General features: G+C 45.7%; 1 pseudogene; it reads left to right on the top strand.

Annotated features, from left to right (window-relative positions):
• Positions 1–4,701: 4,701 nt before the first annotated feature.
• Positions 4,702–23,664, top strand: LOC119352604 (annotated as a pseudogene).
• Positions 23,665–27,834: the final 4,170 nt, after the last annotated feature.

Here is a 27,834-nt window from a genome sequence, read left to right as displayed (position 1 = left end):
AAGTTAGTTCGCACCAATGCCTGTCGATCCTGCACTTCACATTCAGCTTTACAAGCAAGATGGAATAAACGAGTGATATTATTATACTCCTTATATTCTAGAATGGTCTGAATCTCTCTATTTAATCCACCCATAAAATGTGCAAGCATAGCTTCATTCTCCTCAACAATACCATATCTAATCATGCCAGTTTGTAATTTCTGATAATATTCTTCTACATAATTTTTTCCTTGTCTTAAACGCTACAATTTTTGAAATAGTTCATGTTGATAATATGGTGGAACCCAACGATTGCGCATAGCAGTTTTTAAAGCAGCCCAAGTAGCTGGACTAGGATATAATCTACAATGTTCAGACCACCAAACACATGCAAAGCTAGTGAAAGCACAAACAACAGCAGGAACATGTCTCTCCCGAGGATATTGTAAACATGTAAATCGTTGTTTAGTTTCTAACTCCCAAGTAAGATATATATCAGGAACATATCTACCCTCAAATGGTGGAATATCCAATTTTAGTTTAGGGAGATGGTCATGATCTCATACCTGAGGGGGAGCCCTACCATTGCCATTATTTGCATGTGGACGACCTGGTGGTTGTGGTGCTGGTGGTTGCACGTAGTTCTGATTTTGATCAACCTCATCCTCGTAATCTCCTGCATAATCATCCTCCTCCACATCAGCAGCAGGAGCCACAGAAGTATCAACAGCAGCACCAACAGTTTGGCCAGGCGCAAGAGGGACACGGCTCGCTCGGTGGAGGGCTATTTCACGACGTGGAGGTAGTCATTGTTGTTGTTCTTGTAGAGGTGCGTTAGGTGCAACCGGTGGTGGTGGAAGACGAGCTAGCAATTCATTAAACTTGTTATCGAGCTTTGTATCGAACATCTTTTCCATGCCATCTATCTTCTCCATGGCCTCTTCAAATCTGTTTAGCACATCTTGCACCTGTCCACTCATCACTTGCTGAAATTTATCATGCAACTCCTTATTCGTCATGTTCTCCCAGTCAGTCTCGTCGGCTTGTGATCCTGCCATGATTAGCAGCAATAGAAACACACAAGAATATGATCCTACATACTACTAACAAGAGGTGGTGGTGGGTGTCACAAATCCGTCAAGCAAATCTCAATTTCTTACCAGTTCTTACCCAGCAGCAGGCGGTGATTGGCAACCGTCGTAGTCAAAACTATCGAAGCTTGGATAGAGCGATTACCAGGGAGAGTCAAACGCACGACGTAGATGTATGCGGAGCTGGGAAGGCTTATAATATGGTAGCAAAAAGGGCCAGCAATAATCAATTCAGAGATGCAAAGTTGAATAAACGCTCAACGACGGTACTGTGCTGGTCCTAGGCTAGACCGTGCTAGAGACGCGAGCCTAGAACACTAACAAAATCATGGCGCTGCACATAAACAAGGGAAAAGCACACTCTGGATTTTTTTTCGCTCTGTTTTTTTGGCGCTCCTCTTTTTTCCTTTCTTTTTTGCGCTCCTCTTTTTTTTGCGAAAAATCACTATAATGGCGAGTGTCTCAAAACTCTGCTGAGGTCAAACTGATAGGATGGGCACGATTTTTTTGACTTTTTTTTTGAAATTAGGGCAGCGACCATGAAAAAGTGCGACAAAAAATCACTATGATTGTACGTGGCTCAAAAGACTCCGAAAAGCCTCAAAATAGGATAGGGAAAAAATTGCCTGCGAAAATTTTGGCCTAAAAACTGCTCAGGCGTCTCCAGACTCTTTTTTTTCCGAAACCTACTCAGGCAAGGAAACACGAATCAGAAATTAGACGGATCTCAAAAACAAACCTAACATGAAAGGAACTTGGACTGGTGGTGGATATATGGTAGTAGGATATGGCAGCGGTGGTAGTATATGGATACGGATTGGTGGTGGTATATGGATACGGATTGGTGGTGGTATATGGCAGGGGCGATGATGATGGTGCGGCGGCAGCGTGACAACTTATGACCAGAACTCGAAACTCTAAAAGACTAGACTCTAAGACCAGCAACTAGACACGATGATCGGACCGCAAATTCAACAAAGAAAAATACTGAACAGACTATGCAAAGGCTCAGATTGGTTCGGATATGATGAACTAACCCTATTTTTTTGGCTTTTCCATGGACTATAGGTATGAAGAACAAACTTGATCTAAACTACGAAAAACTGTAAAATCTCACCGAGCAACCTGAAAATCTGATACCACTAGATAGAGGCAAACATGTCCCAATGTTTCGATGAGATAGATATCGTTTTCTGTGGGAGTCGACTTTGACAATCCGACTACGAACGTGCGAAGACGTCGCGCATTAGCAATCGCTAAACCAACTTCTGAGGGTTATTGACCACGCTGGAGCATGATTAACCTGACCACGAAGGTCTATTTCTCGCGAGAAAGCAAAGAACAAGCAAGAAACTGAGATTGCAATATGGATACTGCGAATAAAAGTGGAAAGCTTTATTAATGAAGGTGGGGTTCTGTGACGTCTTGGTCTAGTCGTTGGACACAAACGAAGTACGCGAAGTTGCAGTTATGGCAAACTTTGAATCTAAACAAAACCCGAAGTCTAAACGATGCCCTAAGGGCTGTATATATGGAGGAAGAGGGGGGAATTTCTTGGCCCTTGAAGGAGGGGTCTGAAACTAACCCTAACTCTTGTTTCCCCACACATACGGACTCTAAAAACAACCTAGACTGAAGTATTTAGAAAATACATGGGCCTGGCCCAATAATAAGGTGACGCAGCACTTAGAATAGCCTCTAGACGAAATTTATGAAGTGGTATCTTGTATATTTCTTCCAAGGCTTCATGCACTCCTTATGGTGGCTTCAAAGTCCTGAAATCATCACTTGTAACTCCGTTCTTGATCCCCTTGAGCATGCCATCATCTCCATGCTTGGTCTTGCTCCAGTGTTCATCCCTCTTATCCATGCCAGGCCCTTCATTTGTAAGCAAAACAAATGTATCCAATTTAGGCAACATCATATTCTCATGAACATTAGAATCATTACCAAGAAACAAAAGTACCTGATAATTTAATTGGCGTGCGCGAGCTCTAGTTATTGGTCCAGTATGTATAGTAGCAGGGGCTGTGGGTGTAACAATGGTATTGATGTCCTCATCAGGGCCTCTTGGGGAACGCAGTAATTTAAAAAAATTCCTATGCACACGCAAGATCTATCATGGTGATGCATAGCAACGAGAGGGGAAGTGTGTTGTCCACGTACCCTCGTAGACCGTAAGCGGAAGCGTTATGACAACGTGGTTGATGAAGTTGTACGTCTTCACGATCCGACCGATCCTAGTACCGAAAATACGGCACCTCCGCGATCTGCACATGTTCAGCTCGGTGACATCCCACGAACTCTCGATCTAGCTAAGTGTCGAGGGAGGGCTTTGTCAGCACGATGGCGTGATGACGGTGATGATGATGCTACCGGAATAGGGCTTCGTCTAAGCACCGCTACGATATGACCGAGGTGGATTATGGTGGAGGGGGGCACCGCACACGGCTAAGGGATCAATGATCAACTTGTGTGTCTATGGGGTGCCCCTGGCCACATATATAAAGAATGGAGGGAGGAGGGGGCCAGCCCTCATAGGGCGCGCCCAAAGTGTGGAGTCCTACTAGGACTCCCTAGTCCTAGTAGGATTCCACCTCCCACATGGAATAGGAAAAAGGGAAGGGAGAAGCAGAAGGAAGGAAGGGGGCACCCCCTTTACCTAGTCCAATTCGGACCAGTCCATGGCGAAGGGGCACGAACATCCTTGAGGCCTTTCTCTTCTTTCCTGTATGGCCCATTAAGGCCCAATACGAATTCCCGTAACTCTCCGGTACTCCAAAAAAATACCCGAATCACTTGGAACCTTTCCGATGTCCGAATATAGCCTTCCAATATATCGATCTTTACGTCTTGACCATTTTGAGACTCCTCGTCATGTCCCCGATCTCATCCGGGACTCCGAACAAACTTCGGTCATCAAATCACATAACTCATAATACAAATCATCACAGAACATTAAGCATGCGGACCCTACGGGTTCGAGAACTATGTAGACATGACCGAGACTCATCTCCGGTGAATAACCAATAGCAGAACCTGGATGCTCATATTGGTTCCTACATATTCTAGGAAGATCTTTATCGGTCAAACCACATAACAACATACGTTGTTCCCTTTGTCATCGGTATGTTACTTGCCCGAGATTCGATCGTCAGTATCTCAATACCTAGTTCAATCTCGTTACCGGCAAGTCTTTTTACTCGTTCCATAATCCATCATCCCGCATCTAACTCATTAGTCACATTGCTTGCTAGGCTTATAGTGATGTGCATTACCAAGAGGGCCCAGAGATACCTCTCCGATAGACAGAGTGACAAATCCTAATCTCGATCTATGCCAACTGAACAAACACAATTGGAGACACATGTAGAGCATCTTTATAATCACCCACTTATGTTGTGATGTTTGATAGCACACAAGGTGTTCCTCTGGTATTCAGGAGTTTCATAATCTCAAAACCATGTCTGTTAAGAGTGCGCAATGCAACCATGTCTAAATAATTCTATTGGCTGGAACTGAAGATGGCGATCAACAATCTAAGTATCCAAGGATATCCTCCAGAGCAACACTGCGAGGGGTGAAGGGAAAGAGGCATCAGCAAGAAACCCGAGGTTTGATGAAGGCGAACATGACGTGCGACACACGGTGGCGGGTGGCGTACGCGGCCGACCTGGTTCACCGCACCGCCACGTTCCACGATGGCGAAATCTTCCTGCACTGCGACATCCAGTGGCTCGTCCTCCTCGATTCTCGCGGATGTACGTTGGACGTGCGCTACGTACATGAGGGGGAATGGATCGACGTGGGGTGCTTCGTCTCCTTCCCATGCCAGTTCACCAGGATCTACGACCGACTGCCGGTGATTGGCTCATCACGCGGCGCTCTGGCGAGCACTGACGAGGCGGCAGGGCACACGGACCCCACAGACCAGAAGGGAGGGGCTGCGGTACACAGGGACAAGGAAGAGGTGATCATGCACGGTCCTCCCAGACCACCACCATGACCGGATGCGGGGCCAGGAGTGCTCGGGCATGGCCCCGGCCGCCATGGCCCGGATCTTCGACACGTGGGAGCTGCAGACACCGACCACCCGGATCCACTAGAAGCTAGGGTTTCGGCCCGTGCCGCAGGTACTAATACACCGCAACCCCGTTCTCTAATACACCGCAACCCCGTTCTCGCCCCCCTTTTTCAGATCTGAACGAGTGCCTGCTTCATCTCTGGGAGGCGCCACAGAGGAGAGAAACTAGGGTTCCTCCCTCCTTCTCTTGGTGGGTGTAACGCCCTCGATGCGGCTATATCTCCCATGTGCCGAAGCACGACTTGGAGGCATAACTGCATTGAAAGCAATGTCGCAAGTGAGGTAATCTTCACACAACCCAAGTAATACATAAGGGAAAGGGATACATAGTTGGCTTACAATCGCCACTTCACACAATACATGAATATAACATTACAACATCCAGATACACACAAGGTCCGACTACGAAACTCAAAATAATAGAAGACTACCCCAAATGCTACACAGATCCCCGATCGTCCCAACTGGGCTCCACTACTAATCAACTGGAAATGGAACAACATAACAAACACGATCTTCATCGAGCTTCTCCTTGAGCTCGATATGCATCACGTGCACGGTATCATCGAGCACCTGCAAACTGGTTTTGGAAGGAATCTGTGAGCCACGGGGACTCAATAATCTCACACCCTCGTGATCAAGACTATTTAAGCTTATGGGTAGGTAAAAGGTATGAGGTGGAGCTGCAGCAAGCAACTAGCATATTTGGTGGCTAACATACGCAAATGAGAGCGAGAAGAGAAGGCAAAGGCACGGTCGAGAAACTATGATCAAGAAGTGATCCTAGAACAACCTACATTCAAGCATAACTCCAACACCGTGTTCACTTCCCGGACTCCGCCGAGAAGAGACCATCACGGCTACACACGCGGTTGATGCATTTTAATTTAGGTTAAGCTTCAGGTTTTCTACAACCGGACATCAACAAATTCCCATCTGCCCATAACCGCGGGCACGGCTTTCGAAAGATCAAATCCCTGCAGGGGTGTCCCAACTTAGCCCATCACAAGCTCTCATGGTCAATGAAGGATATTCCTTCTCCTTGGAAGACCCGACTAGGCTCGGAATCCCGGTTACAAGACATCTCGACAATGGTAAAACTAAACCAGCAAAGCCACCAGAATGTGCCGACAAATCCCGATAGGAGCTGCACATATCTCGTTCTCAGGGCACACCGGATTGTCCAAACTTCCGGTAGGCCAGCCCAAAGTTTCCCCTGGTGGCCACCGGCAGCTGACAAGTTGGACCAACACTCAGAAGAGCACTGGCCCGGGGGGTTTAAAATAAAGATGACCCTTGAGTCTGCAGAACCCAAGGGAAAAAGGCTTAGGTGGCAAATGGTAAAACCAAGGTCGGGCCTTGCTGGAGGAGTTTTAGTCAAGGCGAACTATCAAGGGGTTCCCATTATAACCCAACCGCATAAGGAACGCAAAATCAAGGAACATAACACCGGTATAACGAAAACTAGGGCGGCAAGAGTGGAACAAAACACCGGGCATATGGCCCCTTACCAAGTATATAGATGCATTAATTAAATAAGAGATATTGTGATATCCCAACAAAATATCCATGTTCCAACAAGGAACAAACTCCAATCTTCACCTGCAACTAACAATGCTATAAGAGGGGCTGAGCAAAGCGGTAACATAGCCAAACAACGGTTTGCTAGGACAAGGTGGGTTAGAGGCTTGGCTTAGCAAAATGGGAGGCATGATATAGCAAGTGGTAGGTATCGCGGCATAGGCAAAGGAAAAGAGCTTGCAACTAGCAAGCAAAGATAGAAGTGATTTCGAGGGTATGGTCATCTTGCCTGAGATCCTTCAAGGAAGAAGAACGAGTCCATGAAGAAGATAAACAGACGTAGCCAACGGATCCTCACAAACACGACGTTATCAGAACCAACCTGAAGAAGCAACACTGGAAAGAGGCAAACAACATAGTAAACAACCATCATAAAATCATGGCATGATGCACATCCAAGTATGATGCATGTCCGGTTCAATGAAGCATGGCATGGCAATATGCACAAGCAATCCTACAAATTAAGTGGAGCTCAATATGCAACTCCATTGCATATTGACGAAACACCACGTGACTTATTTAGTTCGATCTTTTTTATGTACTGAACAATACTAAATGTTGTTAGCATGGCAAGAGGTGAATCATAATGAAACTATCTATCTAGGCAAGTTTAAATGAGGCCGGAACAACAAAACAACAAGTCCGGAAACTCCTATTGAGCATATTATAGATTTGGTACTGTTCTGCCCTAAACCATATTTTAGAGTTATTAAACATGCAAATCAATGTCACCATGTTAAACTAGGCAAAATTCTACCCCATTTACATATAAAGTTTGTTAAGTTTGGAGCTACGGTTATTTAGTTATGAAATAAATCATTTTAACATGGCATAGGGGCAAATTTAACCAAACAACATTTTAAACATTTTAAATGTGGATGAAAGTTGCAAATTATTAAACCACACAAAATTCTAAGCAAGTTTCATATACAAAGTTTTTACATGTGATGCTTAGTTTGTGAGATATTAAATGCATGAAGGCTAGGGGGTTTTCTGCAAATCTGCAAATCCCTGGAAATTAGCTAAATTCGCAGAACCAAAAAAAAACATTCACTGGGCCGAATCTGAACTGACCCAGCAGTAAGAAAAAAAGGAGGGGGCGCTTGGGGGCTACTCACCATGGGCCAAGGCCCATTCGGTAGTGAGGTGGACCGGTTGGGCTGTGATCTGGCACGGAAGGAGGCGCGCTGGGCCTAGCGAAGAGGAAGACACGGTCAATGCGATTGGTCGTCTCGCTTATTCGATCTAGCAGCGGCGCGAGCAGAGGCACGAAGCAGATGAACTCGGCGACAGGGACGGCAAGAGACCGGATCGGCCAGGTTGACTTGGCGCAGGAGGTCCACGTGGGCACTCGAACAGGGTAGCGGACGGCGGGAACGGGACCACGACTTTGCGGTGATGGGCGCGGTCAACAGGGAAGGAGGCTCTGGGACGGCACGGGGCGACACGGTGGTGGACTTCCATGGCTGGCGGCGCCATGATTGGAGGTGATGGCGCTGCTGTAACCTGAAGACATAAGAGATAGAGAGAACTGAGAGAGGGAACAAGAGGAAGTAAGAGAGAGAAGGGAGGAAGGGCGCGGTCCTGCTGGAGGTGGCTGCGAGGTTTGCCAGGGCAACGGGGTCGCAAGGTTGGAGGAGGCAGCTGCAGGATGGCTCGGGCTCCTCTGGTTGCTGGTGGAATGGGTGGATCGGGAGGGATTGGATTTTGGTTGGCTGGTGTGTGAAATCGAGGAGGGGATGGATCCGAGAGGGATCTGGTGGAGTGGCGGCGGCGATGGGACAAACTCCCTAGAAATTAGGGTTCGCTTGATTTGGTAAGGGTTTGACTATATATATGGAAATAGGATTGTGGTTGGACCCTCCGATCGCAATCGGACAATCGCGAATAAAATAGCTAGGGAGTCCAAATAATAAAACGGTGATATTTTGTAGATGTTTGGGGATGTTCCGGATCCAACGGTGACGACTGTCTGGGTCGGGTCCGGGACCGATTTCGGACGCGCGCGGGAGGAGGGCCGCGGGCTGATGAGAGAGGTTAGGTTGGGCCTGGCGGTAGGTAGTGGACTGTGCGGAAGGCCTCAGGCTGAGAAAAGAGAAGAGAGAAATGCCGGCGACTGTTTCCGGAGACCGAAAACGTCCGACGTTAGACCGACTATAATGTCGCTATAGTTACCCGTTGGGCTATCAAATGAACTCCGAATGCGATGAAACTTGGCAGGCTGCCTACCTACAACATAACAACACCACATGCCAACTTTCAACCCATTCCAAGAACATTTTTCGGCCACTTAAAAAAATATTTCGGACGTGCCGCGGGCGCGTGCAAGTGTGTCTGAGCTCAGAACAGACAACGGACGAAACTGGGGAAACCCGGACGGATGCAAGTTTTAGAAACATGATGATGCAATGCGGATGATGACATGGCAAGATGCAACACACAAGCAAATGACAAGGCAACAACAGCGAATAACTGGAAGACACCTGGCGCAATGGTCTCGGGGCGTCACAACACTCCACCACTACAAGAGGATCTCGTTCCGAGATCTAGAATGGCACCAGAGGGGAAAACGGAAGAGGAGATAAGAGGTAAAACTAAGTTGCTTCTTTGACAAACGAGTGAAACCAAAGAACCTTGATAGGTTGGATTGCTTGAAAGAAGATGAACAAAGTTGCAAACACTCCGTTATAAAAGAGAAACAAGGAAGAACCAATTCGGGCAGCACTCCGGTTGAAAAGGGATGTATAACTTGATATGATGAGAGAACTTGAATGAAGGACACGACACTTCTGTTGAAACAGATAGAGAAGAATAAGAATAATATAATTTGGACAACACTCCTGTACAAAAGAGAAGGAAAGTAGATAAGATGAAAAGAGATTGAAGTTGAATGGATAAGCAAAGGAAAGAACATAGTTTGGACAATCCGAGAAGATGAGTGAAGAGAGCAACACCACAATGCCTCCGGAAGAGATAAAAGAATGGAATCAAAAGAACAGAGGAGAAAACAACATCTTCTACCTCAAATGAGCTTGAAAAATCATATTTAGGAGAAGGGTCGAACAGAGTTGTTGGAAAAACCAGCAACGAAAAGAGTAAGCTTGTTGTGGGCTTATAGAAAACATCCCAAAATTATGAGGTGAAATTCTTCCACTAACGGAAACAATAGATTGGATAGATATGAACAAGGAGATGAGAAATTTATTTCACCGGGAGGATAAAAGAAGAACTTGGGTCATTTATAAGCACCATAAATAGCAACAATCCTTAGGGAAAGCTTTAGGTGAAAAATAACCCAAGATAACTCCAACGAAGAGGTTGATGGATTGAGAAGAGCTCATGCTCAAAGAAATTGATGGGTTGAAAAGATGACTTGAGCGAAGAGAAAATGATGGATTTAAATATGTCACTCTTGAAAAACTTGTGACCCATGAAACACGAAGGGAAATTATCAACAGTGACATAACACCACCTCAAAAGTGATGCGTGAACGAATTGCACTCCGGATTGCAAGATGAAGAATGCATGAACTCCTCTGAAAAGAATCTTGATGATCACTTCGAGAAGGAATTAAATCCTTGATGAACCAACAAGTAGAACCTTCATGAAGAACTCCGGTAAACAAAAGAATGATCAAACGAAAGGAAAGAGAAGTTGAAAACACAAGGTGAATCCTTGTAACGATTTAGATGAATCTCCGTGGTGATATAATCGAAAGAGGTTAGAACTCTGGGAAAAAGAGAAGATGAACAATTGAAACCAAGAATTTAATCATCGTGAACCAACTCTAGAAGAAAAGATTAACATATGGATGAAACAAGAATAAGAATTATGTTATGTGTATCCTTCACCAATTTAATTGATGATAAGCAACGGATTTGGCATACTACTTATTCTCGTAGAGAGGATTAAGATAGATATGGAGCAAAACTTAAGACGGTCTTCAATGATCCACCGGTAGGATTGAAAAACAACGAATACATTGATATGATAAATGAAGGAAGAAGAATTTTTTGAAGAACCTCTGTAAGAATTGAAAATGGACAAAGAAAAGATAAAGAAACACCGGGAAGAATTATAAAAAAAGAATGAAGATACTTGAGAGAATTTAGATGCCAGTGAACGAAGAGATTCCGAGATGATTAGAGAATACTTGAATGAAGCACCGATAAGATTTGTAGAATGATAGCTGAAAGCTGAGAATGATTAATATTTGAAAAGATGGCCTTTGGAGAATCAAATTTAAAAGAATCTTGAATTGCTCCGGATAGGTGAAAAGAATTCTCACAATCAAAACAATTATGAGAGGATGGCATCATGCTTGAACTGAGAATCCTCGAGAGAAGGCACAAGATTTAGAGGAAACACTTCTTCGGTCTTCAAATGCAGAGAATGACGATGAGAAACACCACCATGAATTGTTGAGACACTCCGGAATGAAAATTAGAAAGGTTGAACCGACGATGAAAAGAATTTGAAAGATCTTGAAGAAAGACATATGACTGATGATAAATCATTCTTACGTCACATTTTGAAAGATTTGAGAATAGCTCCGGTAAAATAAGAAGAGTCAGGTAAGATCCTGGAAAAAGACCTGTGGGTTAGGGCCCACTTAAAAGAAACACAGTTGAAAAGATTGCTTGAAAAGTGAGATTGCACTGGTTGAATTAAATGGCTTGAATGAGATACCAATCTCGAAAGAGCTTGAACGAAAGCAGAGTGGAAAACACGAATCTTCTGTGATATCTTCAGCACTCCGGAACAAATGAATAGCGAGAAGTGAATGATTATGAGGTGCACTGATATGAGAAAACATTGCAATGAGGAAAGGGTATGATCAACAAAGCTTGACTTGAATCCACCGGAGAAGAAAAGAGAACGAAGAATGATAAACTAGAAGCTCCATTAGAATCTTTCTTAGAATCACCGGATAAGAACATTGAAAGACAAGAATGAAGAGTCTTCACATCCATAAGATGGATACTTGATTAAGAAAACTGAGTCCTTGAAGAAAAAGGGTGGGAGGGCGGGAAAACAAAGGCAACTTGGGACGGATGATACAAACAACATTGAGAAGAACTGATAATTGATCTTGCTGATGTTGAAATGATCGGATCCACTTGAAAAGAAACACGCCGGTTGAAAAAGAATTAACATGACAACCTCAATGATCAAGAAGGATTAGTATTCACATAGGCATATGAGAACACCGCTTAGAAAAGGTATGGAATCAACACTTGACATTGAAGCAACTCAAATACCACAACTCAAAACAAAAACAGAGGATTGGCTTGCAAAAAAGCCGGAACAAACAAATGATAGAGATTTCGTCCGAAGTTTTCGTGGTGGTGCCCACACGGGCTCGATCATACAGCACCATCATGTACAAGGCAGTGCACATGACATATGAAGCGTCCCTGTAACGCCCCAAGACTGTTGCGCCAGGTATCTTCCAGTTATTCGATGCTATTGCCATGTCATTTGCTTGCGTGTTGCATCTCATCATGTCATCATGTGCATTGCATCATCATGTTAAAAACCTGCATCCGTCCGGGTTTCCCCCAGTTCTTTCCGTTGTCCGTTCTGAGCCCAGACACACTTGCACGCGCCCGCGGCATGTCCGAATTATTATTTTATAAGTGGCCAGAAAATGTTCTCGGATTGGGTTGAAAGTTGGCGTGTGGTCTTATTATAGTGTAGATAGACCGCCTGTCAAGTTTCATCGCATTCGGAGTTTGTTTGATAGCCCAACCGTTAAACTATAGCGGCATTATAGCCGGTCTAACGTCGGACGTTTTCGGTCTCCGGAAACAGTCGCCGGGGCTCTCTCTCTTCTCTTCTCTCAACTCGAGACCGTCTATACAGTCTACCTCTCACCGCCAGGCCCTACCTAACCTGTCTCGTCAGTCTGCGGACCTCCTCCCGCGCGCGTCCGAAATCTGTCCCGGACCCGACCCGGACAGTTGTTACCGCTGTGTCCGGATCATCCCCTAGCATCTACAAAACGTCTTCGTTTCATTATTTGCACTCCCCAACCTTTTTATCTCGACCGTCCGATCTAAATCGGAGGGTCCAAATAGCCTTTTATCTCATTGCTATATATATTTAGGCCAACCCTAGATCCTAGGGAGCTTGTCCCATCATTCCCGCCGCCAGCCGCGAGATCCACCTCGTTTTCCCCGTCGCTCCAATCAGGATACTCCCCTGCCTTCCCGATCCACCCATCGATCCACCCCCCACCGAACTTCTCTGCTCGAACCCCAGGCACAGGCATCCAGTGTCGCCTCTAGCCACATGCCCACATCCAGCCGCTCACCCAGAGCAAGCAGCAGCCCCGCCGTCGTCAGGCGAGGACCTTCCTGTCGCCGACGACCACCTGTAGCAGGACCCCTACGCCCCTGCCTCTCCACTCCTCTTATTTCTCTCCTCCCTCTCTCACCTGCGCTACTGGTCGTGCAACAGGAAGCCCTAGAGGAGTTTGCGCCGGCTATCCTCGCCTCCCGCGCCCGGACAACATCATCCTCGAGCCGTTCCCGCCAAGACTCGTCGCCGCCCCGCCGCGCCATGTACTCGATGCCAGCGCCACCGTGCTTCTGCCATCCGCGGCGGCAAGTGCAGTGCCCCACCGCGCCGACCTCCTGCATCTCGCTCCAGCGTTGGATCTGGAGCCCGCGACTCCCGCCGGACCTTGCCTCGCCGGAGAACACCGTCCCGACTGGATCCCCGTCGCCTGGCGCCACCAAGTCCCGCTCCTGCCTTGTTGTTGATAGGAGGAGGCTGCGGTCATGCATCCGGTGTTGACCCTTTCCCTGCTTCGCTAGCTCGATCTGGTCCCCACTGACCGCGAGCGTCGGCTGGGTCACAGCCGCACATGTGCAGCTCCCTTCGCCCGCGAGGCCCAGCTCCGCGCGCCCCTGCAGGCCCAATGTGAGCACCCAGATCCAGCGCCCCTCCTCTTGTTTTTTCTCTTGTTGGGCCGGCCAGATTCGGCCCAGTTCCTATTTGTTTTCAGGTCTGCGATTTTGCCTTTATCCTAGAGAGAGCACTTTTGCACAAAAGACCCTCATGTTCATACATTTAATAACTCACAAACTATGCATGACATGGAAAAACTTTATATATGAAACTTTCTTAGAATTTCATCTAGTTTAATACTATCAAACTTTCATCTATGTTTAAAATGCTTAACATGCTGTTTGTTTAAACTTGCTTAATTAACTTGCTAAAATGATTTATTTCATAACTAAATAACCGTAGCTCCAAACCTAACAAACTTTATATGTAAATGGGGTAGAATTTTGCCTAGTTTAACATGGTGGCCTTACTTTGCATGTTTAACAACTCTAAAATTGTGTTTAGGGAAGATCAGTACCAAACCTAAAATATTCATATGAGGTTTTTTCCGGACTTGTTGTTTGTTGTTCCGACCTCATTTAAACTTGCCTAAATAGGTAGTTTTCATTTGCTTCACCCCTTGCCATGTTAATCAACACTTAATATTGTTGGGTACCTAAACAAGAGAGAACTAAATAAGTCATGTGGTGTTCCGTCAATATGCAACTCATTGCATATTGAGCTCCACTTAATTTGTAGGATTGTTTGTGCACTTTGCCATGCCATGCCTCATTAAACCAGACATGCATCATACTTGTTTGCACATCGTGCCATGCTTATGTGATGTTTGTTCACTATGTTGTTTGCTTTCTTTCCGGTGTACTTCTTCTCGGTAATCCGGTAACGTTGCGTTTGTGAGGATACGTTGGCTACATCTGTTTGTCTTCTTCATGGACTCGTTCTTCTTCCTTGCGGGATCTCAGGCAAGATGACCATACCCTCGAAATCACTTCTACCTGTGCTTGCTAGTTGCTCGCTCTTTTGCTATGCCTATGCTATGATACCTACCACTTGCTTATCATGCCTCCCATATTGTTAAGCCAAGCCTCTAACCCACCTTGCCCTAGCAAACCGTTGTTTGGCTATGTTACCGCTTTGCTCAGCCCCTCTTATAGCATTGTTAGTTGCAGGTGAAGATTGGAGTTTGTTCCTTGTTGGAACATGGATATTTTGTTGGGAGTCTTATTTAATTAATGCACCTATATACTTGGTAAAGGGTGGAAGGCTCGGCCTTATGCCTGGTGTTTTGTTCCACTCTCGCCGCCCTAGTTTCTGTCATATCGGTGTTATGTTCCCGCATTTTGCATCCCTTACACGGTTGGGTTATAATGGGAACCCCTTGACAGTTCGCTTTGAATAAAACTCCTCCAGCAAGGCCTAACCTTGGTTTTACCATTTGCACTAACAACCTAGCCTTTTCCCTTGGGTTTCGCGGACTCAAGGGTCATCTTTATTTTAACCCCCCCGGGCCAGTGCTTCTCTAAGTGTTGGTCCGAAACGGGCAGCCTGCGGGGCCACCTCGGGGAAACTTGAGGGTTGGTTTTACTCATAGCTTGACCTATCCGGTGTTGCCCTGAGAACGAGATATGTGCAGCTCCTATCGGGATTGTCGGCGCATCGGGCGGCTTTGCTGGACTAGTTTTTACCATTGTCGAGGATGTCTTGTAACCGGGATGCCAAGTATGATTGGATTGTCTTGGGAGAAGGAATATCCTTCGTTGACCGTGAGAGCTTGTGATGGGCTAAGTTGGGACACCCCTGCAGGGATTTGAACTTTCGAAAGCCGTGCCCGCGGTTATGAGCAGATAGGAATTTGTTAATGTCCGGTTGTAGAAAACCAGAAGTTGATCTTAATTAAAATACATCAACCGCGTGTGTAACCGTCATGGTCTCTTCTCGGCAGAGTCCGGTAAGTGAACACGGTGTTGGAGTAATGTTTGACGTAGGTTGTTCTAGGATCACTTCTTGATCATAGTTGTTCGACCGTGCTTTTGCCTTCTCTTCTCGCTCTCATTTGCGTTTGTTAGCCAGCATATATGCTAGTCGCTTGCTGCAGCTCCACATCATACCTTTACCTTACCTATAAGCTTAAATAGTCTTGATCGCGAGGGTGTGAGATTGCTGAGTCCTCGTGACTCACAGATACTTCCAAAACCAATTTGCAGGTGCCGATGAAACCATGCAGGTGACGCAACCGAGCTCAAGGCGGAGCTCGATGAAGATCTTGTCCATTGTGTTGTTTCGTTTCAGTCGATTAGTAGTGGAGCCCAGTTGGGACGATCGGGGATTTGTGTAGCTTTTGGGGTAGTCTTCTTTTATTTTGGTTTTGTAGCCAGACCTTGATTGTATCTGGTTGATGTAATGTTTTATTCATGTATTGCGTGAAGTGGCGATTGTAAGCCAACTATGTATCTCTTTCCCTTATGTATTACATGGGTTGTGTGAAGATTACCTCACTTGCGACATTGCTTACAATGCGGTTATGCCTCCAAGTCATGCTTCGACACGTGGGAGATATAGCCGCATCGTGGGCGTTACAGTCCCCGAGTCAGCATAGCCAAGGACTCTTTAAGACACAACGAGACCACTGTAAAACCAACCGTGGATAGGCGGACCACTAGACGTCGAACCCCAATTTCATATCATACATCTGTCGGAAAGATATCCTAGGATATACTTGAATTCCCACTTATAAACTCCCGAAACTTTCTAGTTATGCAATCAGGTGTTGGGGATACAGGGGAAGCATAATATCTCACCCAAAACTAGCAAATCCTACATCCAGCTATATCCATCCTTCAACACATAACCAAGAAACCTTCGGAAATCATTTACCTCAACCTTCAAAAAGCATCCGTTATACGAGTTATGGCAATACTCCTGAACTCCCGCCCCAGTACTGGGTGGCGTCGAGGTTATCTCACCAACAACTGCATAAAAGAGATTTTCGATGTCGGCGAAACTCAGGTATTCGAGCACTGCAACGATAAAATTGTGACGACAACACCTCGGAGCTCAACTCCCCGGGACACTGCCACAACCCCTAAATGTCAGGAGGCACCAAGAACTATGTTCTCGTCACAAAACCATCGGAACGATTCCAAGATACCCGCGTGATCCTAAAAAAAATTCGTGAAATTTGAGAAGAGAAGAGTCAAAACTCTACGTCAGGAGGCCTCACCAGAGCGACGAAGGGATTGAGGAGTAAAAATAATTCTTACTCTCCGATATATATAATCCTAAATGACTCAAAACATTTTTCTAGACTCAACAACGCCAGCGATTCGATCAAGCAGGGGGCTCCTAAGTCGGGGAAGGCTCTGATTACCAACTTGTAATGCCCTCGATGTGGCTATATCTCCCACGTGTCGAAGCACAACTTGGAGGCATAACCGCATTGAAAGCAATGTCGCAAGTGAGGTAATCTTCACACAACCCATGTAATACCTAAGGGAAAGGGATACATAGTTGGCTTACAATCGCCACTTCACACAATACATGAATATAACATTACAACATCCAGATACACACAAGGTCCAACTACGGAACCCAAAATAATAGAAGACTACCCCAAATGCTACACAGATCCCCGATCGTCCCAACTGGGCTCCACTACTGATCAACTGGAAACGGAACAACATAACGAACACGATCTTCATCGAGCTTCTCCTTGAGCTCGATATGCGTCACCTGCACGGTATCACCGAGCACCTGCAAACTGGTTTTGGAAGGAATTTGTGAGTCATGGGGACTCAACAATCTCACACCCTCGCGATCAAGACTATTTAAGCTTATGGGTAGGTAAAAGGTATGAGGTGGGGCTGCAGCAAGCAACTAGCATATTTGGTGGCTAACATACGCAAATGAGAGCGAGAAGAGAAGGCAAAGGCATGGTCGAGAAACTATGATCAAGAAGTGATCCTAGAACAACCTACGTTCAAGCATAACTCCAACACCGTGTTCACTTCCCGGACTCCGCCGAGAAGAGACCATCACGGCTACACACGCGGTTGATGCATTTTAATTTAGGTTAAGCTTCAGGTTTTCTACAACTGGACATCAACAAATTCCCATCTGCCCATAACCGCGGGCACGGCTTTCGAAAGATCAAATCCCTGCAGGGGTGTCCCAACTTAGCCCATCACAAGCTCTCACGGTCAACGGAGGATATTCCTTCTCCCAGGAAGACCCGATCAGGCTCGGAATCCCGGTTAGAAGACATCTCGACAATGGCAAAACTAAACCAGCAAAGCCACCCGAATGTGCCGAAAAATACCGATAGGAGCTGCACATATCTCGTTCTCAGGGCACACCGGATTGTCCAAACTTCCGGTAGGCCAGCCCAGAGTTGCCCCTGGTGGCCATCGGCGGCTGACAAGTTGGACCAACACTCAGAAGAGCACTGGCCGAGGGGGTTTAAAATAAAGATGAGCCTTTTGTCTGCAGAATCCAAGGGCAAAAGGCTTAGGTGGCAAATGGTAAAACCAAGGTCGGGCCTTGCTGGAGGAGTTTTATTCAAGGCAAACTGTCAAGGGATTCCCATTATAACCCAACCGCGTAAGGAACGCAAAATCAAGGAACATAACACCGGTATGACGGAAACTAGGGTGGCAAAAGTGGAACAAAACACCAGGCATAATGCCGAGCCTTCCACCCTTTACCAAGTATATAGATGCATTAATTAAATAAGAGATATTGTGATATCTCAACAAAATATCCATGTTCCTACAAGGAACAAACTCCAATCTTCACCTGCAACTAACAACGCTATAAGAGGGGCTGAGCAAAGCGGTAACATAGCCAAACAACGGTTTGCTAGGACAAGGTGGGTTAGAGGCTTGGCTTATCAAAATGGGAGGCATGATATAGCAAGTGGTAGATATCGCGGCATAGGCAAAGCAAAAGAGCGAGCAACTAGCAAGCAAAGGTAGAAGTGATTTCGAGGGTATGGTCATCTTGCCTGAGATCCCGCAAGGAAGAAGAACGAGTCCATGAAGAAGATAAACGGACGTAGCCAACGGATCCTCACAAACACGACGTTATTGGAACCAACCCGAAGAAGCAACACCGGAAAGAGGCAAACAACATAGTAAACAACCATCACAAAATCATGGCATGATGCACATCCAAGTATGATGCATGTCCGGTTTAATGAGGCATGGCATGGCAATATGCACAAGCAATCCTACAAATTAAGTGGAGCTCAATATGCAACTCCATTGCATATTGACGAAACAACACGTGACTTATTTAGTTCGATCTTGTTTATGTACTCAACAATATTAAATGTTATTAGCATGACAAGAGGTGAAGCATAATGAAACTATCTATCTAGGCAAGTTTAAATGAGGCCGGAACAACAAAACAACAAGTTCGGAAACTCCTCATGAGCATATTATAGATTTGGTACTGTTCTGCCCTAAACCATATTTTAGAGTTATTAAACATGCAAAGCAATGTCACCATGTTAAACTAGGCAAAATTCTACCCCATTTACATATAAAGTTTGTTAAGTTTGGAGCTACGGTTATTTAGTTATGAAATAAATCATTTTAACATGGCATAGGGGAAAATTTAACCAAACAACATTTTAAACATTTTAAACGTGGATGAAAGTTGAAAATTATTAAACCACACAAAATTCTAAGCAAGTTTCATATACAAAGTTTTTACATGTGATGCTTAGTTTGTGAGATATTAAATGCATGAAGGCTAGGGGGTTTTCTGCAAATCAGCAAATCCCTGGAAATTAGCTAAATTCGCAGAACCAAAGAAAAACATCCACTGGGCCGAATCTGAACTGGCCCAGCAGTAAGAAAAAAAGGAGGGGACGCTTGGGGGCTGCTCACCATGGGCCAAGGCCCATTCGGTGGTGAGGTGGACCGGTTGGGCTGCGATCTGGCACGGAAGGAGGTGCGCTGGGCCTAGCGAAGAGGAAGACACGGTCAACGCGATTGGTCGTCTCGCTCGTTCGATCTGGCAGTGGCGTGAGCAGAGGCACGAAGCAGGGGAACTCGGCAGCGGGGACGGCTAGAGACCGAATCGGCCTGGTTGACTTGGCGCAGCAGGTCCACGCGGGCACTCGAACAGGGCAGCGGACGGCGGGAACGGAACCATGACTTTGCGGTGACGGGCGCGGTCAACACGGAAGGAGGCTCTGGGACGGCACGGGGCGACCTGGTGGTGGACTTCCATAGCTGGCAGCGCCATGATTGGAGGTGATGGCGCTACTGTAACCTGAAGACATAAGAGATAGAGAGAACTGAGAGAGGGAACAAGAGGAAGTAAGAGAGAGAAGGGAGGAAGGGCGCGGTCCTGCTGGAGGTGGCGGCGAGGTTCGCCAGGGCAACGGGGTCGCGAGGTTGGAGGAGGGAGCTGCAGGATGGCTCGGGCTCCTCTGGTCGGTGGTGGAATGGGTGGATCGGGAGGGATTGGTTTTTGGTTGGCTGGTGTGTGAAATCGAGGAGGGGATGGATCCCAAGTGGGATTTGGTGGAGTGGCAACGGCGATGGGACAAACCCCCTAGAAATTAGGGTTGGCTTGATTTGGTTGGGGTTTGACTATATATATGGAAATAGGATTGTGGTTGGACCCTTCGATCACAATCGGACGATCGCGAATAAAATAGCTAGGGAGTCCAAATAATAAAACGGTGATATTTTGAAGATGTTTGGGGATGTTCCGGATCCAACAGTGACAACTGTCCGGGTCGGGTCCGGGACCGATTTCGGACGCGCGCGGGAGGAGGGCCGCGGGTTGACAAGAGAGGTTAGGTTGGGCTTGGCGGTAGGTAGTGGACTGTGCGGAAGGCCTCAGGCTGAGAAAAGAGAAGAGAGAAAGGCCCGGCGACTGTTTCCGGAGACCAAAAACGTCCGACCTTAGACCGACTATAATGTCGCTATAGTTATCCGTTGGGCTATCAAACAAACTCCGAATGCGATGAAACTTGCTAGGCGGCCTACCTACAACATAACAACACCACATGTCAACTTTCAACCCATTCCGAGAACATGTTTCGGCCACTTTAAAAATAATATTTCGGACGTGCCGCGGGCGCGTGCAAGTGTGTCTGAGCTCAGAACGGACAACGGACAGAACTGGGGAAACCCGGACGGATGCAAGTTTTAGAACCATGACGATGCAAGGCAGATGATGACATGGCAAGATGCAACACACAAGCAAATGACAAGGCAACAACAGTGAATAACTGGAAGACACCTGGCGCAACGGTCTCGGCGCATCACAGTGGGAGGGCAAGATTCGTCGCGATGCTAGATCCTTTGCTCAGATTGTTGCTTCCCCTCCTCCATCACCAAAAAACCAACAAATCCAAAACAAGGTAGCGGAGGTGCAGAGATGAGGGGGGATGGCTTCGGCGCTGGCAGGCATGGTCGCGGGGCTGGCCAGTTCGACCACGGCGGTGGCCGTGGTCGGGACAACAACGTCTGGAAGCACAAGGAGGACGTAGGGCAGTCCTCGACCACCAGGGCAACTGGTTCCGACGACACGGGCTTCGAGAAGTGGGATGCCGCGGCGGGAGCCGGCAAATCTGGGCTGCCGCACCTTGACCGCTGGACCACCGCTGTCAACGGCGACAGCGGGGGCAAGCCTAAGTAGCAGCAGCCCCGAGGGGAGTCTCCTACACCTGATGCAAGGAGAGATCTGCACGCCCACGCTGGTAACCCTAACCCTACCCCTGATGCGTGTCAGATCTGCAACACTTCTAGGAATTACACTGCTAGATGCCCTTAGGCCCTTTGCAAGCGATGCAAGAAGAGAGGACATCTGTCTGTTATTTGCATTGATTTACTTCCATGGGAATGCATCCCTGCTATGTGTGGTTTCTAGTCAAAGGGGTAGGGTTTCTGTTACTTTCTTGATTATAGTGTGGAGAGACAGCCACAGAGATAAAATACCAATGTGCTCATTACCATTGTAGAAGGGGTTATCTCTAAGCAAGATTTGCAGGATGATATGGGGGTGTATATTGGGCAGGGGTGGAGATGCTCTGCTCACCTCATAGCCCCTAATAAGTATGTTATGAGATTTCCTAACATGAGAGAGGTTGAGCGGGCTTTGTTTGTAGAGTACATCAACCTCAAGAAACACAAAACTGTGGTTAGGATCACTCCATGGTCAGATGACATGGATTTGTGAGGGTCTACTTGAGATAGCCTGGGTTAGGATTAGCAAAATCCCTCTTAACACAAGATGTGATAAGAATGTGGCCTTTTCTAGGGGTCTTGTTGGGGTGACATTGTAGATTGACATGTCAACCCTTAAACGTCCCTCTTCGGTCCGTGCTAAAATTGGGTGCCGTTGTATAGATGATCTGCCTGCTTTTGTGGAAGGTTGCATGGGGGACGCTTTTACAAATTCCAGTATGAGATAGAAGAGGTGTTGGTAAGAAATCCGGTGACGGTTAAAGATACGGTGCCCATTAAGAATGGCAAAGAAGATGCTTTGACCTCCACTTCGAAAAGAAAGAGACAGGAGAATGTTGCTGAAACATCCAAGAGTACTCAAGCTCCTGTTGAGCATGGTACATCTACATTCAGGGGAAGGCCTGTCGCCTGCTGCCCCTTGAGAAAGAGAAAGCACAAGAGGAAGAAGGTGATATGTCAGAATCTTTTGAAAGTGATGATGACAAAACTCTGTTTATTGAGAAGCTGGCCAATGAAAATCCTGTGCAAGAAACACTTAGTCTGACACTAGATAACAAAAAAAGCTAAGCCCAGGAGGGGGGTCCTGATGATGGCACAACTATGCAGACTGTGCAGGTGAATGAAATTTCTTTGCTTGAGAAAAAATGCACATATGCAAAAATTGTAACTGGTGTATCGCAGGTCTCTGAAGTGACTGGAGAGGTGGACCCAAAGCTGAAGGTATCAGATGACTACCTGGTACATCTACCATCCCCTGATTGTGATGATGAGATCATCCCCACCCCTCCACTGATCCCGGAGGTTAACCTGAGATTCAGTCTTTGCTGTGCTTAGGGGGACAGGGAGATATGATGGCAAGGGCTATGGAAGTTTCCAAGAAGAAAAATCTGGAAGGTAACTCGTCAAACCCTAGAAAAACTCTTTTGCTGCTTTGGGGGATGCTGAATTAATGTGTAGAGCTAATAAGATGGGGGTTATTGTTCCAGATGACTATTTTACATGCATAAATATTCTGCATGAGTTAGTTGATGTTAGAGAGAATTTGTTGAGTAAACAGAATGAAATTGATAGGGGGAATGAAAAGGAAGATGGTCTGATAGTCACGAATGGGTTGGGAAAAAAGCCCCGCTTAGTCTGTCTTGGCTGGAGCAAGATGAATATTGTAGTGAAGATTTCTGCTCCTCTAGGCTTGGTAGTAGAAAGAAAAATCACAGGTCCGCTGTCAAGCTACCTAGGCCTGGGACTAGAAGCCAAAAGAAAATGACAATGGACATCAAAACTAATGGTAACTCTGCCCTAGCTCCTGGCAGGGTTACCGGGTCGAAAAAACAATCAAATAGTTCCAAATCAGAGGTCTCATTTGGAACTCTAGAGGGGTGGACAAGAGAGGAATGACCACCTGCCTATCTGATTTAATAAGTGATCATTCCTTGATTTCCCTGGTCTCCAGGAAACCATGAAGAAAACCTTTTCCTCTAAATGTATGAGGAAACTTGATCCTTTTAACACCTTTGAGTGGGTCTGGATCCCCTCATGTGGTAAGTCAGGAGGAATTATTGTGGGTGCTAGGAAAGATAGCTTGGATATTGGGTTATACAAGAAAGGAAAGTACATGATCCAGCTGGATCTGTGTGATAGGAAGAATAAGACTGACTGGAGCCTCCTGGTAGTGTATGGCCCAGCTCATGAAGATATGAAGGAGGGATTCTTACTAGAATTGGATCGCTTCTGTTCTGACATGGACAAACCTTATATTGTTGGAGGAGATTTCAACATTATGAGGAATAGTGGGGAGAACAATAAAAAGCTGCATGGCCATAAATCCATGGACTTATTCAACTCTATCATTGATTCTCTTGGCCTTAGGTAGATTTTTTGCAGTGGGGGAAAATATACTTGGACAAATACCCAGACCCATCCCCCACTAGAGAAACTTGACAGGATCCTGATGTCTAGTGACTGGGAAGACTTGTTTCCTTTGGTTACAGTGAGAAATTTTGTTAAAGAGCTGTCTGACCATAATCCCCTACTTCTGTCCTCTGGAGACATGGGCAAGGAACCACCTAAACCCAGGGAGTTCAGATTTGATTTGGCCTGGCTTCAAAATGAGGAATTCTTGCCCCTGGTAGAGAAAAATCTGGACCAAAGCTGTTAAAGCTGAGGACCCTATAGATATCCTAAATACCTAGTTGAAGAGGTTTAAAACCTTCTTCAAAGGGTGGGGGTCGCACAAATATGGTCATGATAAGAAAAAGAAAAGAGGAAATCAGAGTGGAACTATCCACCCTTGAGGAGCTCGAGGAAGAGGGCCCGCTAACTCCTGAAATGTATAACAGAAAAGTGGATATCAACTTTGAACTACATAAAATTCTGGTTAATGAGGAGATATTCTGGCTCCAACAATCCGATGAGCACTGGTTTCTCAAAGGGGACTTAAATACAGACTATTTTCATAAAATTGCGAATGGGCGGAAGAGGAAAAACACCATCCATTCTCTTAATTGTGGTGATGTGGAGATAGAGGGCACAGATGACTTAATTTCACATGCTACAGAAGTTTATAAGAATCTGTTTGGCCCAGCCCCAGGCAACCTATTCCACATGGATCTGGAGTCGTGGGGGGAAGTGAAGAAACTTACTAAAGAGGATAATGATGATTTGACCAGGGCCTTCTCGGAGGAGGAGGTAAAAGATGCTTTGTTCCCGATGGACGCAAATAGAGCGCCTGGCCCTGATAACATCCCTGTGGAGTTCTACCAGCAATGCTGGGGTATCGTCAAAAAGGATATCATGCGAATCTTTGATCACTTCCATGCAGGGACGCTTGATGTGCAGTGCTTGAACTATGGTGTAATTACTCTTCTCCCTAAAGTTTCGGGCACTGAACGTATTCAGCAGTTCCGACCTATATGCCTTCTCAGATGTCCCTACAAGCTAATAACCAAGACTATGGAGCGGAGAGGGGAAAATACGCTAACAAGCTGATAAGTTTGTCACAAAATGCATTTGTCAAGGGTAGGAACATAATGGATGGGATCATGACTCTTCATGAGCTCCTTAATTACACTCATATCAAGAAGAGAGTGGGGGTTGTGCTTAAGCTTGATTTCGAGAGAGCATATGACAAAGTCAATTGGGAGTTCCTGTTGGACTGCAATAGAATGAGGGGTTTCAATGAAACCTGGTGTCGATGGGTGAAGCAAATTCTGTACAATGGTACAGTTAGTATTAAACTAAACAATGTAGTGGGGCCGTATTTCCAAAGCGCAAAAGGAGTGCGTCAAGGAGACCCTCATTCCCCTTTCCTTTTTAACCTAGTTGCGGATTGTCTATCTAAGATGATCAACAAAGCATACTAGAATGGCCTACTGAGTGGGCTCGCGTCTGATTTAATACCAAACGGGGTAGCTGTCCTGCAATACGCAGACGATACAATCATTTGTCTTGAGCATGATGTGGAAAAAGCCATGAACCTGGAAATCCTCTTATATATTCAAGTTGATGTCTGGTCTAAAAGTGAATTTCCAAAAAATTGAGGTATTGATGATTGGGGGGATGCTGATATCAACAGTAAATATACTGAGATATTCAATTATGAGATTGGGCATTTCCCAATCAAATACCTTGGTATGTCTGTGAGCTTTTCTGCTTTAAAGGATTCGGTGTGGGAGTTCATTATTGAGAAGTACTTGAAAATTTTTGGGACCTGGATTGGTAATGTTGCATCCATTGGAGGTAGACTTATGTTGCTCACCTCGGTGTTATCTCAGCTTTCTCTCTATCATATGTCTATGTGGCTTATGAGTAAAATCTTTGTAGAAAAGTTGGACAAACACCGTAGGAAATTCTTCTAGCAAGATTGCAATAAAAAGAATAGATACTATTTGGTCAAGTGGAGGAGGGTCTTTAGATCTAAATATAAAGGAGGGTTGGGGGTCAAAGTCCTCAGAAAGCAGAATATCAGCCTCATGGTGAAGTGGTGGTGGAAATTAGAAACCCAAACCGGGGTGTGGCAAGATCTGGTGAGAGCGAGATACTTATCTAACAAGTCGGTGGCGACTGTGACACCTAGACAATCTGACTCTCCATGTTGGAAAGCTCTTCCGAAGATCAGAGAGTTGTACATGGTAGGGAGGAGAATCAAACTGGGGAGTGGTGACCTAACCAGGATGTGGAAAGATCCAATCGATGGGCTTCCGCCACTTAACTTGACGTTCCCTCAACTGTTTGAAATATGTACAGATCAGGATTGTGTGGTGGAAAATTGGTAAGGTAAATGCCTCAACCTTCTTTAGACGAAGTCTATGCCCTGACCTGAGTAGTCAATGGGATGAGATGTGTAAACATATTATGGGGCTGAAAACCACAGCTGAGAAAGTCGCGCTGTACTGGGGTTTGAGTAAGAATGCAAGTTATTCCACTAAGTCTATGTATAGGTGGCTAGAAAAGCCTCTCTATGGGTGCAATTACAAGTGGATCTGGGAGCCGAAATTGCCTCTCAAAATTCAGATCTTCTTATGGCAGATGGCACAAGATGCAGTTCTTATGAGAGCTGTGATGTGGAGGAAAAAATGGCCCGGAAATCCGGTGTGCTCCTTCTGTAACAATGTGGAAACAACGTCTCATTTGTTTTTTCCTGCCCTGTTGAAAAAGTGGCTTGGAGGGCAATTGGATTAGTCCTGGGGACTGAACTCTGCCCAAACAATGTCTGACAATTTTATGTGTGGTGCAATATGTTCTTACCTAATGGCACCAGATTCTATACTGTCGGGTTGGCTGTAGTAACCTGGGCTATATGGTTAGCTCGGAACAAAGCTACTTTTGAGAAAAAGTTGATCAAATCTCCTTTTGAGATTGTGTTCTCGGCTTGTTCTTTTCTTCTATATTGGGCAGGTCTACAGCCGGAGGAAGAAGCGATGAAGTTGAGGCAAGGAACTGAGATGATCAGATCGAGCACGACCAGGCTGATGACAATGTGCGAGACGGCCAGGCAGATAGCGGAAGATGCACGAGAGGTGCTCTCTTGGTGATCGGGATTATTCTACAGTCATTTTGCGATTTTCTGCTGGGTGCTGTGCCATGCTTTGGTCAAGACTTCCCCCTTTTTGCGTCATCAGGGCGCGATCTGTTTTGGAGGAAATTGCTTTCTTGGCCTCACTTTTGTGTTCCAGTTATCTGAACTAAGTAGGAGCTGTCAGGTTTTCGCCCCATGGTGGTCGTTTCGATGGCGGGCGAGCACAGTGGGTTTCCTGGCAGTGCATTGAACTCGCTACCCCTCTTTCCTTCTCCCTGGTTGTATTCGGATACTGCTATATTTCCTTTTCTTGCAAATGGAAAGGGGTACGCCCGGTTCAAAAAAATGTATAAGTCATGAAGAAAGCAGTAGCAATAAAACTGAACGATCATTATGCTAAGCTAACGGATGGGTCTTGTCCATCACATCATTCTCTAATGATGTGATCCCGTTCATCAAATGACAACACATGTCCATGGCTAGCAAACTTAACCATCTTTCATTAACGAGCTAGTCAAGTAGAGGCATACTAGGGACACTCTGTTTGTCTATGTATTCACACATGTACTAAGTTTTCGGTTAATACAATTCTAGCATGAATAATAAACATTTATCATGATATGAGGAAATATAAATAACAACTTTATTATTGCCTCTAGGGCATATTTCCTTCGGTCTCCCACTTGCACTAGAGTCAATAATCTAGTTCACATTGTCATGTGATTTAACACCAATAGTTCACATCTTTATGTGATTAGTTCACATCTCCATGTGACTAACACCCAAAGGGTTTACTAGAGTCAATAATCTAGTTCACATCGCTATGTGATTAACACCCAAAGAGTGATCATGGTTTGCTTGTGAGAGAAATTTAGTCAACGGGTCTGCCACATTCAGAGCCGTATATATTTTGTAAATTTTCTATGTCTACAATGCTTTGCACAGAGCTACTCTAGCTAATTGCTCCCAGTTTCAATATGTATCTAGATCGAGACTTAGAGTCATCCAGATCGGTGTCAAAGCTTG

Source organism: Triticum dicoccoides, chromosome 1A (assembly GCF_002162155.2).
Source record: "Triticum dicoccoides isolate Atlit2015 ecotype Zavitan chromosome 1A, WEW_v2.0, whole genome shotgun sequence".
NCBI lineage: Eukaryota > Viridiplantae > Streptophyta > Magnoliopsida > Poales > Poaceae > Triticum > Triticum dicoccoides.
This window is presented reverse-complemented; position numbering and strand designations above follow the sequence as displayed.